The sequence below is a fragment of the Camelus bactrianus genome, chromosome 14 (genome assembly GCF_048773025.1).
Source record: "Camelus bactrianus isolate YW-2024 breed Bactrian camel chromosome 14, ASM4877302v1, whole genome shotgun sequence".
NCBI classification, from domain to species: Eukaryota; Metazoa; Chordata; class Mammalia; order Artiodactyla; family Camelidae; genus Camelus; species Camelus bactrianus.
In genome coordinates, this window is record NC_133552.1 from 60,091,284 (window position 1) to 60,108,126 (window position 16,843).

At 41.0% G+C, this 16,843-nt stretch overlaps 1 long non-coding RNA gene across 1 annotated transcript; it reads left to right on the forward strand.

The window, feature by feature from the left end:
* The first annotated feature begins 205 nt into the window (after positions 1-205).
* On the forward strand, positions 206-16,350 carry LOC141579782 (uncharacterized). Its single transcript, XR_012511754.1, has 4 exons — positions 206-790; positions 3,416-3,476; positions 5,886-5,939; positions 9,058-16,350. It is a non-coding gene; the product is annotated as an uncharacterized LOC141579782 (long non-coding RNA).
* Positions 16,351-16,843: the final 493 nt, after the last annotated feature.

The following is a 16,843-nucleotide window of genomic DNA, read 5'->3' on the forward strand; positions in this document are numbered from 1 at the left end:
ACTAATTCCATCAGAAGGGACCACCCTCATGACCTAACCTAACCCTAATCGCCTCTCAAAGGCCCCATCTCCAGACATCATCTGGGGGTTACAGCTTCAACATATGAATTTGGGAGGGGATATATTCAGTCCCTAACATGGATATAACTACTTCTGTTGCTGTCACATACAGCATGTAATGTGTATACGGTCTTCCTTTGTCTGTGATTATTGGACTGAGACCAACCCAGTTATGATGAAAACCCTGCCCCTTCTATTGAGAAGAATCTGTTTTCAGTATAAGAGCAGGACTGGAGAATTTGGGGAACACATACACTAAGCAGAATCTAATTTCAATAATTGACACCTGGAAACATGAGCCAATCATGATGACCGATCAGCTGAATTTGGGACCCGTTCAGGTGAGCTCTGTGCCTCTAGAGTCTTTAAAAGACTCTAGCCTGATAAGCCCTGCTGAGGTAAGTGAATCTCTCTGCATCGCTTAGTTCAGATGGTCTCAAATGCCTAAATATCTGAGTCAGGCTGACCCATCAGCAAGTGTATAATTGTCAACTCCGAGAGAGGGCAGCCCACTGCATCTCTGATTGCTTGTCATGGCAGACACCTGGAGATGGAGAAGGCCCAGCACGCAGCAGGATGCGAGCTCCCCCACCCCTGGCCAAATCAGCGGATAAAAACCAAAAAACTGAAGCCAGAGTTCCATCAAGTCATGCTCTCGAATTGATCGCAGAGAGCAGGGAGGATCCTTGTTCTCTCACAAGATCCGAAAAGTGTCTCCAATGATCTCCAGGTATGACATAGAATATGTTCTAAAAAGGCATAAATGGCCTGATTAAGTTCAGCTTTTTGGGATGAAATCATTCTCATTTTTTTCTTTTGATTTTTTGTTTCGACACTTCTAGCCCCTGACAGTTGTATACTCTGATGGATACTTTAAATACCTGCAATAGTTCCTCAATGTTTCAATCCGCAGGTTATCTCCAGGCACTTGAAAAGATCAGAACCAAGACTGATATGTTTCCATTAAGTGTCAGGCTGGAGTTCTCAGTGGGAGAGTTGATGCAAACCAATTGAGCAGGCATTGTCAGATGCAGAATGTTTTGAGAATTTTTGTTGTGTGCTCATATGTGTTGAGACCCTTTGTGTGCAAATGTTGTGAGGCCTTAATTAATGGCTCATTTCTTTAGAGAGAATTTGCATTTACTTCTTCCAGGTACTTGGTAGTGCTCTTCTCAGTTTGACCAATTTAAAGTCAGATCGTTAATGCATAAGTAAGTCATACTGTTATTTATGACTGATTTCTAATAAATTGCCTTATAATCAGAAAATGTGGCCAATAAAAACCCTTTTGGAATTTCTTAAGGTTTTCTTTGTAGGTAAATAATTTCTTTTCAGGTAAATAATTTATTTCCACACCTGTCTGGTGGATATGGTGAAAAGTAGGGCACTGAATTATCTACATACCTATTTTTAGATCAGGTTTGTTGATTGCATTATTTGAGACATCTATACCCTTAATTACTGTTCACCTATTTTTTGAAAAAAAGTGCATTACAGTCCCTGTTATGTTTTGGGCTTGTAAAAGGTCACTTTGCATTTCTAGTTCTTGTTTTACCTTATATGTTTTACAGCTGTGTTATTTGGAGATATAAAAATTTATTAAGATTTTCTCTTCCTTGTAGGTAACTTTTATTGCTTTCTCAAATCATGGCTCAGATTCTTATTTATCTGGTATTATATTAATATAGCTGCCTTTTGCCTTTTTTTTACTTTTCTTTTGTTTTCTGTTTTGCTAAAATATCTTTGTATGTCCCATTATTTTCCACTTTTCTTTACTATTTTACTTCAGTTGAGTTTGTATTAAACGGCATACAGGTAGAATTTGTAAGTATTCTGAAGTTACTTGTTTTTCACTAAGATATTCCTTCATTTTCATTGTGATATTTATTTTGTTTTATTTTTATACTTTATCATCAATTTTGTTGTTGCTTCCTCTTGATATTGTTCTTAATTCACTACATTGAAAAAGGTTTTTTTTTGTTTTTTTTTTTTAATTTTTACTTCCAGCTTAACCCTGGAAATTAGGAAGTTTCTGTCTCTCAGCTACTAGTTAGCTTCCTAATTTTTAAAGTCACAAAGCCATAGATATGCAGTAACAAGTAATACAGATATGTAATAATTATCTGTATTACTACTATATAATAATATATATTACACATTATAGTATAATTTATGTAATAAGTAATATTAATGCTCCCCACAGCAAGATGTTTATGAATCTGCTCTCTACACTAACCAACCTCAACCAAGAGTTTCCCATTACCCTTATACCAACTGTTGAGTCTCACTTAAATTGAAATCTTAACCTAAGTATCAGTCAGTAAATATTAGTAAGTGCTGACTTCCTGGGGAGACAGCTATTATTTCATACAGATACATGCACTTTGTCTCTTCAGCTGAGGGAATTATTATTTAACTCATATTCCAGTTCACAGCCATGTTATCATCCTTTAGACTTAATTATACGTTTTACGAGTACATTGCTCACTGCTGTTTCTTAAACTCTTCATCTTCCCCTCTCTTAAGTTCCAGGTTATCATTAAATTTCCTTCACTCAGAGTAATTCCTCCAGTAATATAGAATGTGTGTCTTCAAAAAGAGTGGGCCCCAGCATGTTTAATAATGGCTCTCTTTTGTCCTCACATTTAAATGACATTATGACTCAGTTTCTCTTGAGTCTGTAAATGACCATTACTGTTTTCTAACTTCCAGTGTTGCAAATAAGCAGTCTGATGCTGATCTAATTCTCCTCTTTATGTAAGTCTTTTTCTTTGCACTGGAAAGTTTACTAAACTTTTTTCTTCTTTTTTGGATTTAAGGAGATTCATTTGGGTGAATCTGATTCACACATCACCGACAGAAATACTTCCTGGCGTTAGTTGAACACTTTCAATCTTAAAAGACAAACGTGTTCAGCATAAGGAAGTTGTATCTATTGTTATTTGATCTGTATTTTTCTCCTGGATATTCTTTTCCTTCTTTGTGATTCCTACTATCTGTGTCTTCCGTGTCTTTTGTCTTTTCATCTGTGATTTTCATTTCTTTGAATTTTCGCTCTCTGCTGTGCACTATTTTCTCCACTTGATCTTTCAGATAACCAGTCTAATTTTCATCAGGAACTGCTCTCTGAGTTCATCTCTTACTTTAAATTTGGAAGTGTTGTGTGGGACTTTAAAAAATATTTCCAGAAATTTTTTTTTTATAATCTCTCACCTCCTTAAGAGTTCTCATGACATTTTTATTAAATTTCAAGTCTGCTTTTCCATTAATTCTACCTCAGTGGAACCTGTGTGATCTAGCTGTTTTGAGCTGTTATGTTTATTTAAGTAACTTGTTATTTTCTTGCCCTACTCAGGTCACTGAATGTGGATTTCTTCAGCAAGAAACAGTTCAAGTCCAGCTACTGGGTGTCTCAGGTAATAGAGGCTTGACAGGCAGTGGAAGACATGCCTGCTTTTTTTCTCCCTGAATGGATCAGTAGTGAATGAGTTCATAAGCTGGGATCTTAGGGCTGAGATGTGAAACCCCCAAGTCTCAAGATGCCCCCAGCACAATGCAGCAGGGCGGTCCTCTGTGCAATCTTTCTCCCCCCTCCCCCACCCCAGCTGTGCGGGCACCTGCTACCTCAGCCCGTGCAGGCAGGTGCAGTATTGCTTTGACCAGCCAGCTGGTACAAGTAGATCCACGTGGCAAGGCATACCTAAAGATATGAAGACTCTGTAGAACTTACGATAATTTACAACATTTCCATGACCTCCAAAGACTGGAAACAAATTTTGTTTTATAAGGAGTAGAGGAAACTTGGTCAGGTTGAAGGTGTTTATCTCTCTGAAGGCTCTACTACAACTAAAGAGAAAACGTTGCAAATTCATAATCAACAAAAGCAAAGAATAGCACAGGTGACATCAGGGTATAAAATGGCTTTTTTAAATGCAAATGAAAAATAGGGCCGTGGGAATCAATTTAGCAAGAGAGAGGAGGCTACTAATGGTGAGGGGGAGCCCATTCGCCCTGCAAAGTGGAAGCCTGGAGGCACAAGGCATATGGCAGGGGAGAGAGGCTCAGCAGGTGCCGAGAAGTTGGGTTGAAAGTCTCCATCTGGGAATCTGGGAACAGACACCAGGAACAGCCTGGCACCCACTCCCCAGGTGGCAGGAGGCAGATTTCTGGCCCTCTCCTGAAGATCAATCTAGAGAAAATAGTTTGAAAAATAATGATTAAATTAATTTTTGGAGAAACTTCCTGATAGTTCAGGTGATTAAACACTAGAATCGGCTTGGAAACAAACAGATGGTTGGACTAGGTTCATGCATTCATTCAGCACATTCATTCAACCCATAAATGTGGAAGGCACTGGGCACTAGATCTAATCCATATGTGTTATATCTCTAGGATTTTCTAATTTTATGAATCATTAGGGGCAGCGGGTGCTGTACCTGATGTAAACTATTAAATATCAAGATCCACGATCTTCCTGCCTTAACCATGTCTTAATAATCCACACTCACATTTTACTTTCAACAATACCATTCTGTTTATGGTTCCCGAACACTTCAAGGTGTTTTACTCCTTCAAGCCTTTGCAAAAGCTCTTTTTTCCCATTCCTCCACTTGATGACCTAGAAAATAACTGTTAAGGAAATATAGTTTATACATCTCCTCCCTGGCCCCCTGTGACAGGTAAACAGTACCACCTTTGGGTTATTTCCATGCCCATTTTATCAATGTATTTTATTTTTGTCTTTCTCTGTCTGATTTCACTCAATATGATAATCTCTACGTCATTCTTTTTTATGGCTGAGTAATATTCGATTGTTTATGTATACCACATCTTCTTTATACAGTCCTCTGTTGATGGAATGCATTCTATTTTTATTGGTTTAAACATCTATCTCTCTTAGTAGACTGAGCTTCCTGAAGGTAAGAATTGTATTCTTGTATTCTTAGTATAGTCTTGACACTCAAAAAATGTGTATTGATTAGACTGATTTTATTTCAAAATAATTGGCCTAGTGTAGACACAAACTGTGTTCAGATGGCTCCTATGTTAGCCTTTCTCTTTCTAAACTTGTTACCACTGACATAGTTCAGAGCCTGCTCATCCTTCCCGAGAACACTCATCTCTACTGTCTGCATTTTCTACTTTCTCATCATCACTTTCGTTTAAATAACCTCTTCTGCCTGCACCCCCGCCCCCATCCTCAGCCTGCATTTGACAATCCCCATCCTCCTCTCTTCCTGAAGATAATGAGGCAGAACCCACAAATAAGCCAATAGGAGACTTGATCTGCAGCTCCCATCACAGGACAGAAAGGCCAGTGGGGCCTGGCTGGGACCAGGGCACCCAAGGCAAATGGCCAGCTATTGGATCAGTTGAATTGTTAAGCACAAGAGATCTCCTAATCAAAGGAGAACCAAACCAATAGTCACAAATTTGAGGGACCCACATGTTTTTCTCTACATCAGTGTTAGACCTTACATTTCTCAACATTCTAACATGATTGCCAGTGAGAAGGGCTGTTGTGACTCACAACTAATGACTCAAAAAGAGAGGTTGGCTTTTCATAATTGGCCCAAAACACAGTCATTCTTGTGACAATTAACCAAAGAAGTCTTTTGCTTTATCTATACATTATATCATAACCTTTAGCATCCATTCTTAACAATTAATATTACATGTTTGGGTAGCTGAGGGGGAAATGGACAAAGATTGAAATTTTCAAAATCCCCAGGCCCTGCATTTGGCCCTCTTAAATTGTCTTCCAGGTAGATTGCACTCTCTGTGTCAGGCCTTCTAAAGTTTCTTTCTTTTATTTTCTTTTCAAGGCCTGCAAGATTCCAACTCAAGACATCTATACTCAGGCCAGATTCTTAGTGAAGGTAAATGGAAAACTCAGACTGCTATCGCAGTGCTTCTAATGCAGTGATGTTTTTAATCTGTCTTCATGCTATAGAAAGATGTAACATACAATTTGTAAAAGAGTCACATAAATGGAAATTTGAATTGTGCAATAATTTTGGAAAGCAACCTAATAATGCATATCGAAGTCTTTAAAATTATCATACCTTTTGCCTCCATAACTCTACTTTTAGGACTCAAATCTATGTAAATAATCTGAAACAAGAGAAACACGCTTCAATCACAGAGAGCTTCATCACAGCATTTTTTTATAACAGTAAACAACAAAACTCTAAATGTCTAAAAATAAGAGAATGGCTAAGTCAATTTTAGTTAAAAATAGCCATATAAATAGTGTAATATTCTGGAACCCACAACCAGTTATATTTCAGATGAGTCTAGTGCAACATTTATTGACTGCTTCAAATTTCTAGCACGATTCTGGCAGCTCATGAGCTAGTGGACAGACAAATATAAAGGAATATTTGAAACAGATTGTGGTTAACTGCTATAAAAGCATGGGGAAGCCTCCACTACCTCAGGAGGGGACAATGGGGGTTGAAGGGGCAGGAAGGAAAACCAGGGGTGCCCTAATTTGGTTATTTCATGTGATTCGGTAAATAGTTTATGATGGGGAAGTTTGATGTGCATAAAGAGGCTTCTAATCAACTCCTAGAAGAATGATTAAGATGGAACTTTAGGGATGAGGAGGCATTAGCAACAGAACAGGGGAAAAAGTGTTCTAGGTGCAAAGCCCAGAAGTAGAAGCGGAAATGAGGTGTTCACAGCACCGTACTTAGTCAAAATGGCTGGCGCAGGGATTGTCAGGGATCTGAGGCTGAAGAGGTAGGTCCACAGGATCTGAAGGTTCTTGAAAAGTGAACAGAGGCTGATTTCATTTTGAGGGTGACGGGAAAGCACTGCAAGTGTTTGTGAGCAGATTTAAAGAAAAAGATGAATGTGGTTTTAGTAATGTGGGGTCAAGTTCACCAAGCAGTTAGAGGCGGAGGACTGAGGGGGCCAGACTAGAGAGCTAAACTAGACACAAGGATTTGGGAGTTACCAGTATTCAGATGATAACCGAGGCCAAGGGGATGGATGAGATTGGCGGCTCAGGGATGGAGGCTGTAAAGGGCTTACGAGAGGGACAGGCAGAGGAACGGGAGTCTTCAAGGGGTACTGAAATGGTGTGGCCGGGGCAGTAAGACACAGACAAGAGGAGTGTAATGTCACAACACAAGGAGAAAGTATGTTTCAAGAAGTAGGTGGACATGTCAAAAGTTGCTGAGAGTCAGGTCAGACAAGAACTTGAAATCTTCCAAAGAAATGAGCAATGAAAGCATCAGTGACCCCAGCAACTGCAAGGGGTTCTGCTGTCAGTGGGTGATTTTATTTTTTTACTATAAGATGGAAGATGCTAGTACTATTCAATGATTGGATGCTGATGGGACTGACCCATAAAGAGACTGGAGAATTCAGGACAAAGATGAGAGGAGGCATAACTGATGTCATGAGATTCTTTGAGACAAGGCGGGTAAGAATGGGCTACAGAAACTTAGATTGGAGAAAGATCACCTTTGGTTGAATATTTATTCCAAGAAGGGATAGGGTGTATGTAGGATAGTTGGTTGGTCTGGAATTTGGAGGTTGGGGTAAGAAATGTGTCTGATGGATTCTAATTTCAGTTAAGGGGAGGGGGTGAGGCACTTGTCAAGAGTAGATAAGAGAGAAAGGAAATTGTAGCTATTGTGGAAATTGGGAGGATGGATTAGGGACAGAGGAGAAGGCAGGATAGCCCAAAGATGACACTGATCAGCATAAACGTGTCAACAAACATCTTTCTAATTTTTTATCTCCATAGACTCACATTAAAGCACAATTAACTAACTCCATTCAAATTACCCAAAGGCAACCCTTGTAGGATTTACCATAGGGAGATGCAAGTTAGCCAGAAAACTATTCTTTGTTTTCCTGGATGTTTGGAGAAGTGTGGTAAAAGCTCTGGTTGGGAGGAGGAGGAGACAGAAGAACAGAAAAGAAGGTCCCATCAAAATGTACTATTACACATCACAATCTGTTGATAAACCTTAACTATTGTACAGTGCTTTTCAGTTAGAAGGGCATTTTCAAATATATTACCTGTTTTGATAATTTGCTCGAAGTCTTAGAGGAAGTGGAATAATGTTGAGACCAGCCCCAGGTTTTCTGAACTCAGAGCACTTCCCTTTTCAGTATACTGTTAACCTAAAACAATAAAACAGCCAGTTATTTTACCAGCAAAACAGGTTTATCAGGGAGCAAGAAAGAATCGCAGTTCAGGGCACGCAACTATGGTGAACCAAGTGCAAGTCCTGTAAAGCAAAGGAGAGGAAGCTCTGATAGAGGAGAAGGAGAAGTTGAGGTGGGGGGTGGGGGCTGTTATAAATACAGAGTCCGCTGGAGGAAACTGGGAGTTTGAAGTAGAGTGGCTTTTCATTGACTGAGCGGCGTCAGTCTCTCATTGGCTGAGCTGTTGCCAGGTGAGGAGAAGATCTTTCTTCCTCCTGCCGGTGATAGTAGTGTCACTTCTTGCTGGAGGTGCAAGGTGCATCTCTTCCTGGTGGCATCTGTACTGGCATGCATGAGAGCTCTCTCTTCTGGTCTTCCAACTCCATTTTGGTGAAATTTCCCTTTATTAATTTTCGTAACACCAGGAGCCTTTCTGCCCTACCAGACTGATGCTGAAATAACATCTATAGGAAGGATGATCAGCCTCTGACCCAAGGATTACTCTAGTGAGGGTACAGGATCTTTTCTCACAGATGCCCTCTGCCCCATTCTAACCACTCATACGTTCAACAACAATAACAGCTAAGGGGAAATGCTCTGCAATTGACTTGCACACTCAATTGGCAGCTTTACTCAATGTCAAGAAAAGAAATGGAATTGTTGTCTGGCTTTCCAGGGAATATGCAATTTCTTGACCTAGAGAGTAATAGTAACAGGAAACTCACGTGTTTAAAAAAAAAAAAAAAAAAAAGAGCTTATGCCCAAATAAACAAGTCCTTTTCAGTTAATTATCAGCTGGTCTGAGTCACTTCTCTCCTCTCCTCTCCTCAGGCTATTTGGTGATAAACAATGCTATTTGGGAATAGTGCCCTTGAGGAAGAAAGCAGCAGAATTCCTTAATCCTTCCTGTATTCAAGAATCTTCTCTCTCCCAGTTTTCCTCTGTATCAGTTAGAAATACTTCAAGATGGCCAACTCCCCTTATGAGTAACAGCCTTAATCATCACCGTCTCTTTTGAATTGTGTCACAATGTACTGACTTTTGTCAAGTCACTGGAATTTCTTGTACTAACATGTGAAAATTGGGGCTTCCAAACCGAGATGAGGTCATTGGTTGATTGTTGTCTTTCATGGTTGGCATCATCACCGTCAGGTTCTTTCCCACGAGGACTACTAAGATGCAGAGCCTAGGGTAAAGCAAAAACCTCCATCTTACATGAAGAAAATTAACAGTTAGATATACCTGAACTTCACAAGCATTCAGTATTTAGCTCCTGGCCACTACATGGAAGAGATTCAAATATAAATACTTTGTTCCCGATAAAAAATGAACAAACCAACTTTGAAACGGGTTTGTTCTCCAGAGTCAGACAGACATAGAGTCAAACTCTAGTTAGGAACTTGGGTGAGTTATTTAACCTTTTTGAGCATGAGTGCTCTCTCATAAAATGGGGAAAATATCTCCTTCCCAGAGTTTGTGGAGAATTAAAAGAGATATCAAAAGCGAACAATGTGCTAAACATTTGAATTTTGGTCTCTAGCCCGGCCAGTCCTCTCAGCACTCCCCCACTTCCTAGAATCATAACCAATCCTCCACAAAAATATCACTTAAAAATTAAAATATTGGGTGAGAAAAATAACTTTGCAGGTGCCAGAGTTATTTTTATTCTGCTCTGTGAAGACAAGACAGGACTGGACAATCTTTCCCCAAAGCTTAATTAGAGTTTTTCCATGACTGTATTTGTGTTTGTTTTTGCTTCTTTTGTTCAAGTTAGGTCTTCAGGCGACTGAAATGAAATGCTCGCCAAAGAGGCATCCTTTGTAGCAGTGATGACACAAATTACATTGTTCTCTAGGGTTTAAAACACCCAGCCATTAAATTTAACTGTGTGAGCTTGGCAAATCTTTTCAAAAACAAAGCAGCTGTTTCCCTTTTGTTCATTTTTTTAAGCCTTGCTCAACGGCTTAAAGATGTACACACCCCTACTGCAAACCCAGGGAAATACCATGAAGAAGGAAGGCAAATGCATTTGCTAGTGTGAAGGTACACAGTGATGGGAAGAGAGTGAGATGCTGAATTTTATTTTATTTTCAAGCCGTTCAGTATTCTTTGCTTGTTAAGCAATAGACTGCTTATGACTTGTCAGCAACTTGTCCAAGTCTTTATGAATAATAAGTTGTCTTTATGAATAACAGTACCTTATAAGGTATGTATTGTTATTATTCCCACTTTACAGAGGGAGAGACTGCAGTGTGGACAATTTAATACTATACCCAAGATGACACAGCTCTAATAGGCAGAGCTGGGGTTCTGGACCCAGGCAGACTGGCTCCACGGTCTACGTTTTCACTAGGTTCTTCCAGCTCTCATTTACTATTTATTCTGTTGACTTCCTTTATTCTTTATCATTTATGCAATGGCCCTCTGTTGCTCCAACTCGTCACAGTAAAGTCCTTGCTTTCATTACCTTCTGGCAACTACTCCAACAAAGATGGCACCCCCAAGGGGGGAGGGTATAGCTCAGTGGTAGAGCACATGTTTAACATGCAGGAGGTCCTGGGTTCAATCCCCAGTACCTCTATCAAAAATAAATTAAGTAAGTAAATAAATAAAAAGCAATTGCATCATTAAAAAAAAAAAAAAGAAACATAGCATAATGCACCAAGGACAGAGTTAAGCCTGGTACACTAGAGAGCAGAAAAGAGGGCCACCCATTGCAGTGGGGGGTGTTTCTTAAAAAAGCTTCCTGAGCACAGTGCTTGGCATATAGTAAGTACTCAATAAGTACATAGAGAATGAATGAATGGATAAATGCATGTGTGCATGTCTTAAAGAAAGAGTAGGCATTAACAAGACAAAAAAGAGAAGTAGAAACCACCCAAAGAGAATAGCACAAGGGAAGCCCAGAGACAGGAGATAGCTCGGTGTGCCTGGGGGATTTCAGTTCCAGTCCCAAGGACATGAGTGGCAGGAGATGAGCTAAAAGAATCAGGAGTGTCAAGATCAAGATCAAGAGTATTGAGTTAATAAGAAGTATGTCAGGAGGTCAGTGCTTGTCAAACGTTAACATGTATACAAATTACTTTGAGATCTGATTCCGATTCAGGAGGACGCAGTGGAGGCCTGAGATCCTCTGGGTCTAGCAAGCTCTCTGGCGATGTTCGTATTGGTCCACGGACCACACTTTGAGTAGCAAAGCATTAGGAGGGGATGGAAAGCACTGATTAATTTGAAGGAGAGTGACATGTGATTGACTCCTGGCAGGTATTCTGTAAATGTTAAATGAATAAGAAGGCTAAAATATGTGATCACTTAAAGTTTATTTCACAAAGAGGATAAAACAAGCATTTATTGAGTACCTTTTATATACTAGTACCTGGTAAACGTTACCTCCTCTAATAATAAAAATGAAAGCCCTACTTCCAACTGTGCCCCTTTTAACTATGTAACTAGTATAATCAAACCACTGTTTCAGGGAATCTTTTAAACTGAAATTACTGTATGTAAATCAACTCACACCAGAAGCATTTAGCATTGCATAAACTGTGAATGCTAAATATTTTAATTACATAAATAGCATTTTTTTTTTTTTTTGTGAGTCATGAGTCCAAGCAAAAGTTTCAAAAGTTGATGAGGAGGAGGGTGTAGCTTAAGTGGTAGAGTGCATGCTTAGCATGCTCGAGGTCCTGGGTTCAATCCCCAGTACCTCCTACAAAAATAAATAAATAGATCTAATTACCGCCTCCCCCAAATAAAATAAAATTAAATTAACAAGTTGACAGAGCCACTTCTCACGTTGTTGATGCTTATTGTTAGGGAAGAAATTAGCTTAAGCTTTAGCACTTGGTCAACACCCCACAGCTACCAACTCCTGAAATAGGCCCAGATCTCTAATTTTAAATTCAAAATTACACTTGGCTCTCCATCTAGCTAGCCCTGGATGTTTCTGCTGGTGACACAACATGAAGCTAGGTTATTTTCAGAGAGGAGGAGACAGCTCTGGCAGGAGGACACAAGAGACGAGGGAGCAGGGAGCACTAACTCTTCCTGGGCCCCCAGTGACTGCAAAACTGGACCATTCTTTTCTGTTTGCTTTCCTCTGGGCTTAACACGCTTCCCCCTCAGCCCGGCTGACTTATCAATTCCTCTGAACTTGTTGACACTGGGAAGGAGGCCAGCAGAGGTGGAGCAAAGGAAATAAAAAACTGAGGGAAAAGCAGAAAGGCATGAAAGGTCAGACACAGAGCTGCTGACTCATTTCCACTGAAGCCATACCTTTCCCCGGAAGAGTTCAGAAGGTTTTGTAAACACAGGGCTGTGGCTTTTCTGGGCTGGGGATGTCATCCTTCTGCTATTATGCTCAGTAGAATAGAGAGGAGTCTGCAGAGGGACGGAGGAGGGGCAGAGCCGATCCTTGGGGATGAGACCCACATGGGTTCAGATCTCAGACTTGTCACCTAGACATATGCCTCGATATGAAACTAAACACATCTGACTTCTGTCCTTGCCTTTAAAATTAGGAGAATATGATAGTAGACACTTTGCATCTTTGCCTGAGCTGTTTCCCTTCCTTGCTTCCTTTGGTAACAGCCTCCCTCACATCCCTTTGTGGAGTAAAGCCGACCCCCTTCTGTGTCAATCAAAGTACCCTAAGGGAAAACAGAGACTCAAAGCAGGACAATCAGATACCCCACCATCACCATCATTTGGAGGACTTGAACCAGGGTCCAGAAACAACTGGAGGCTCTCTGGACAAGCTGTTTATTAATTTCTGGTCCTGAATCCCTCAGACTGCCTTGGTTTATGTTCTTCTTGAAGCCTGTATGTTTAGCTGTTCCTGTGGTTTCTCGAGCCTGACAAATTCCTTTTTGATGAAATTAACCAGTGTTGGTTTCTGTTGCTTGCCACAAGGAACTCTAAATGATGCAAATGCTTGCCTCTTAGGGCTGCCATGGGGATTAGCAATTACAATCGCAGCTCTAGATTTATAGGCTCCATATCTGATCCAAAGAATTAATATTAGGGAATAATTTAAGGTTATATCAAAAGCAATCAATCAGGAAAATTTACAAAGCTAACAAGTTGGTACTCCTGAGTGTCAAGCAATAAGAGTGTCCCTTTTGGCAACTGTTTCTGTGGTTTAATTAATTGAGAGCCACAGAAAATTTCCTGAGTCAAAAGCATCTTCCCCTACCTGCCTCCCATCTCTCCTGAAATTCCCACCATTCATACTGTCTCAAGTTTTCTCATAAAGAAACACTTGCTTAACACACTTAAATACGATGCTTCCTTGAACTAGTTAAAGATATATAACTGGTACACACCTAGTTAGTGCTTATGTGTCCTTTCCTCTCAGTGCAGGGGACAAATGTTTGATTAGTCTGGAGAGAAACTTAAACTCCATACGCCTAGTATGTCATTTATGATCAAGGTTTGTAATCACAAATATTTGCTTTGTTAAGAAATTCAGTGTTTGCTTTTGTTTTTTTAAGACAGACTTCATTTCTTAGAGCAGTTTAGGTTCACAGCCAAACTAAGCAGAAAGTACAGAAAGTTCACGTGTGTTTTAAAATGTTTTATTATAACTTCAGTTTTTCCTTTATGATAGAACATAATTATGCAGCCCTATAAAACTTTTCACTCAATATATTCCATTGAACATAAGAGGATACTTGCTTGATAAAATGTAGTGCCTCCCTCAACATTTAGAAACCTATAAACCCACCCAGGCAAGGCCCTTCATGTTTCCTCTGAGTGAAGCTGGCTGTCTCACTTCTCCTGCTCCAAACACTGTCTATTTGTTATTTACTAGTTAGATTTCAGAAGCATGCATCCTCCAGAGAGCTCAAGGCCATGTGCAGAGGACTTTCATCTTCTTACTGATAAACATCCTTCTAACCTTGTAACAGCCCAACCAGCAGAGTGCCAGGGCAGCAGGAAGGCAAGGGAGAGAGTGAAAAACACATTCAAGGGTTGTCTGGATGCTACTTAGCAGGACACTAGAGTGGCCTCCAATTTAAAGAGGACTTTTGGTTTTCCTTCCTTGAGAACTAAAAAGGATTTTATCCAGAAATCAGAAAAAAAAAAAAAAAAAGAAAAAGAAAAAGATACACACAGAAAATAAAGCTGAATTTTTAGGCTTCTGCTCTAAATTATCGGTTAGTTGGGGTCACGTGCTTAATAAATATGGTGCTTGCATGACAACAACCACAAATTGAATTTCTGATATTCATTGAATGTTTACCATGTGCCAAGTTTACTAGCCCTTTATGTTGTCCTCTACAATGTGGTAAACCCTATTATTATTCCCACTTTACAGATGAGGGAAGTGAGGCTCAGAAACTTGCCTAAATTCATCTGGTAAATGGTGGAGCTACAATTTGCACCCTTTTATCATTATGACACACTGCCTCCCTTATGTATGTTCATTTAAGTTGAATAATTAAGTAATTAAGCTCTCAATGTTCAACACAAAAGCAAAGCAATAGGATAAAATGTTGGGACTGTTTGCCAAAGCTTCCTCTCCTCAAATGAATAAGAGCAGAAGAAAAATTTCAGGAATACGCTAGTGGAACTTGTAGAATAAGACGGGAGCTGAACTCTGAAGCCCTTGTCACTCCCTCTGTTTTCACCCGTGGGGCCAGCCTTCCACCATAGCTCTCACGGTCCACCTCCTCATGTCCCAGCTCATGAAATAACCCCTCCCCTTGAGTATGGGTTGGATCTTGGGACTCACTGCTAGTGGATAGAATACAGTAAAAGTGATGGGATAACACTTCCCAGAACATTACAAAAGACACTGGCATCCATCCTGGGCACCCTCTTTCATACTTGCCTGCTCTGAGGAAGTCTAACTGCCAAGTTGTGACCTGCCCTACGGAGGAGCCCAGGCAAAGAATAGGTGTCTCCAGTCACCAGCCAGAGACGGCCTTCAACCAGCCAAAAGCCACGTGAGTGAGCCTACGCTATCCTGTACCTCCTCTTCCACTTTCTGCTAAAATGAGGCATGGGACCTTCCTGCTTCTGCCAGTGACTCACCTGAAAAGAAAAGGTGAGTTTATGAAAGTAGGACGGTGTCAACTGATCTCCAAAATGAGTGTCTGCTCTACCAGCACACTTGCCATCAAAAACCAGAGCCCATCAGAATCAGTTTTATTCTAGTGTCTTCAGTTTTCAACAACAGAAAAACAACAAAAACTTCAACATGTGTTATATCATTTCAGTCTGCCAACCCTCTTCCCAATAGCTACTGTGATTCTCATTTTATCGTTGCCAAAGCTGAGTCCCAGAGGGGTTAAAACCCTGGATAAATCCTTCAATGACCTCCCCAGAAAATACAGGGAAAAGAATTGAAACTAACAGCCAGCGCTTCTGATTTCAAATCCCGTGATCTTTAGAGACTGTTTGGAGTTCACATGCGTTCATCTGGGATACCTAATCCTTCCTCCAAAACTACATAAGGCCTCCAGGCCAAATCAGGTGACATCTAATATCTATGTGGCTAATGTCACTTGCTTTTGTGAACCGGGAGGTATGATGGTGGCCTGGTGACAGGTCACCTTGGCAGGGCTGAGCTCCATTTCCCAGAAACCCCTTTCTGGTGTGTTTCTGGTTTGGGCGGGCAGCCTGAGACCTCACTGTGGGGGCTTTGGAGCAGGAGAGGGGCGGCAGCCGTTCTCGAGCTCACACACATGGTGGCTGATCCGCTGATGCACCCTGTTGCCCTGAGCAGCGGCTGGGCCTGCAGGTGCCCTGCCTGTGACGAAGCTCCATGACTCCACGCGTCTGTTCAGATACAAGGAAGGTTAGGAAGCCAAGAGACAGAGTGGGTTTTCTATGTGAGCGTGATTTAGACTGAAAGAGAGGGCAGGTCTGGAAGTCATCTAATTGAAGGAGTCTTGATCTAGGTCTGCCAAAGACAGGAAGCCTCAGGACCAGTAGAAAGATGGAGGCTCTGACTTAGCCTGGAGACCCTGGGTCTCAGCCACCTTGTTTCCTAAGCCCAAGCACCCTCCCATCTCCTAGCAACCATTGACAAAGGGATGCAGGGGGACAGAGAGGGGGTCCTGGATCAGTTCACTCCTGGCTTTGCTTCTAGGCTATTCCTTATACTTTGTGTTGACTCCATGGGGACAGAGAGAGATGGGAGGAAACCCTCTGCACTTGTTATGGACCTGATCACCCACTCAGAGACAGGACCCTCACAGAGTACCTGCTAATGCCCAGCCCAGTGCTCGGCTCTATGGGGACCAGATTTATAAGACCCCTTGGGCTCCCTGTCCCTGGAGGGTTTACAGTCCAGCTGGCAGAAATGGCGTGCCTGTTTAGAACAAGGGAGCAAGCAAGTGCTAAACCAGTGGGGTAAGGAGACGGGTGCTTTGGGAAGAGACATATCAGAGTGGGTCCTTGTGATCTGCTAAAGCAATAGCCCCAAAAAATGGAAGATGTGAAGATGGGACTGGGAGCCAGCAATCTAACACCAACTTGGCTACAAATTCTCACGTACGTGGGAGTAAATGGTACCGTTTCAGAACCCAGTCTGGTGCCTACCACCAAGCTTCAAAATCCGGCCCTGCCATTTATGATTGATGTGACAGTAGGCATTAAACAACTTCAA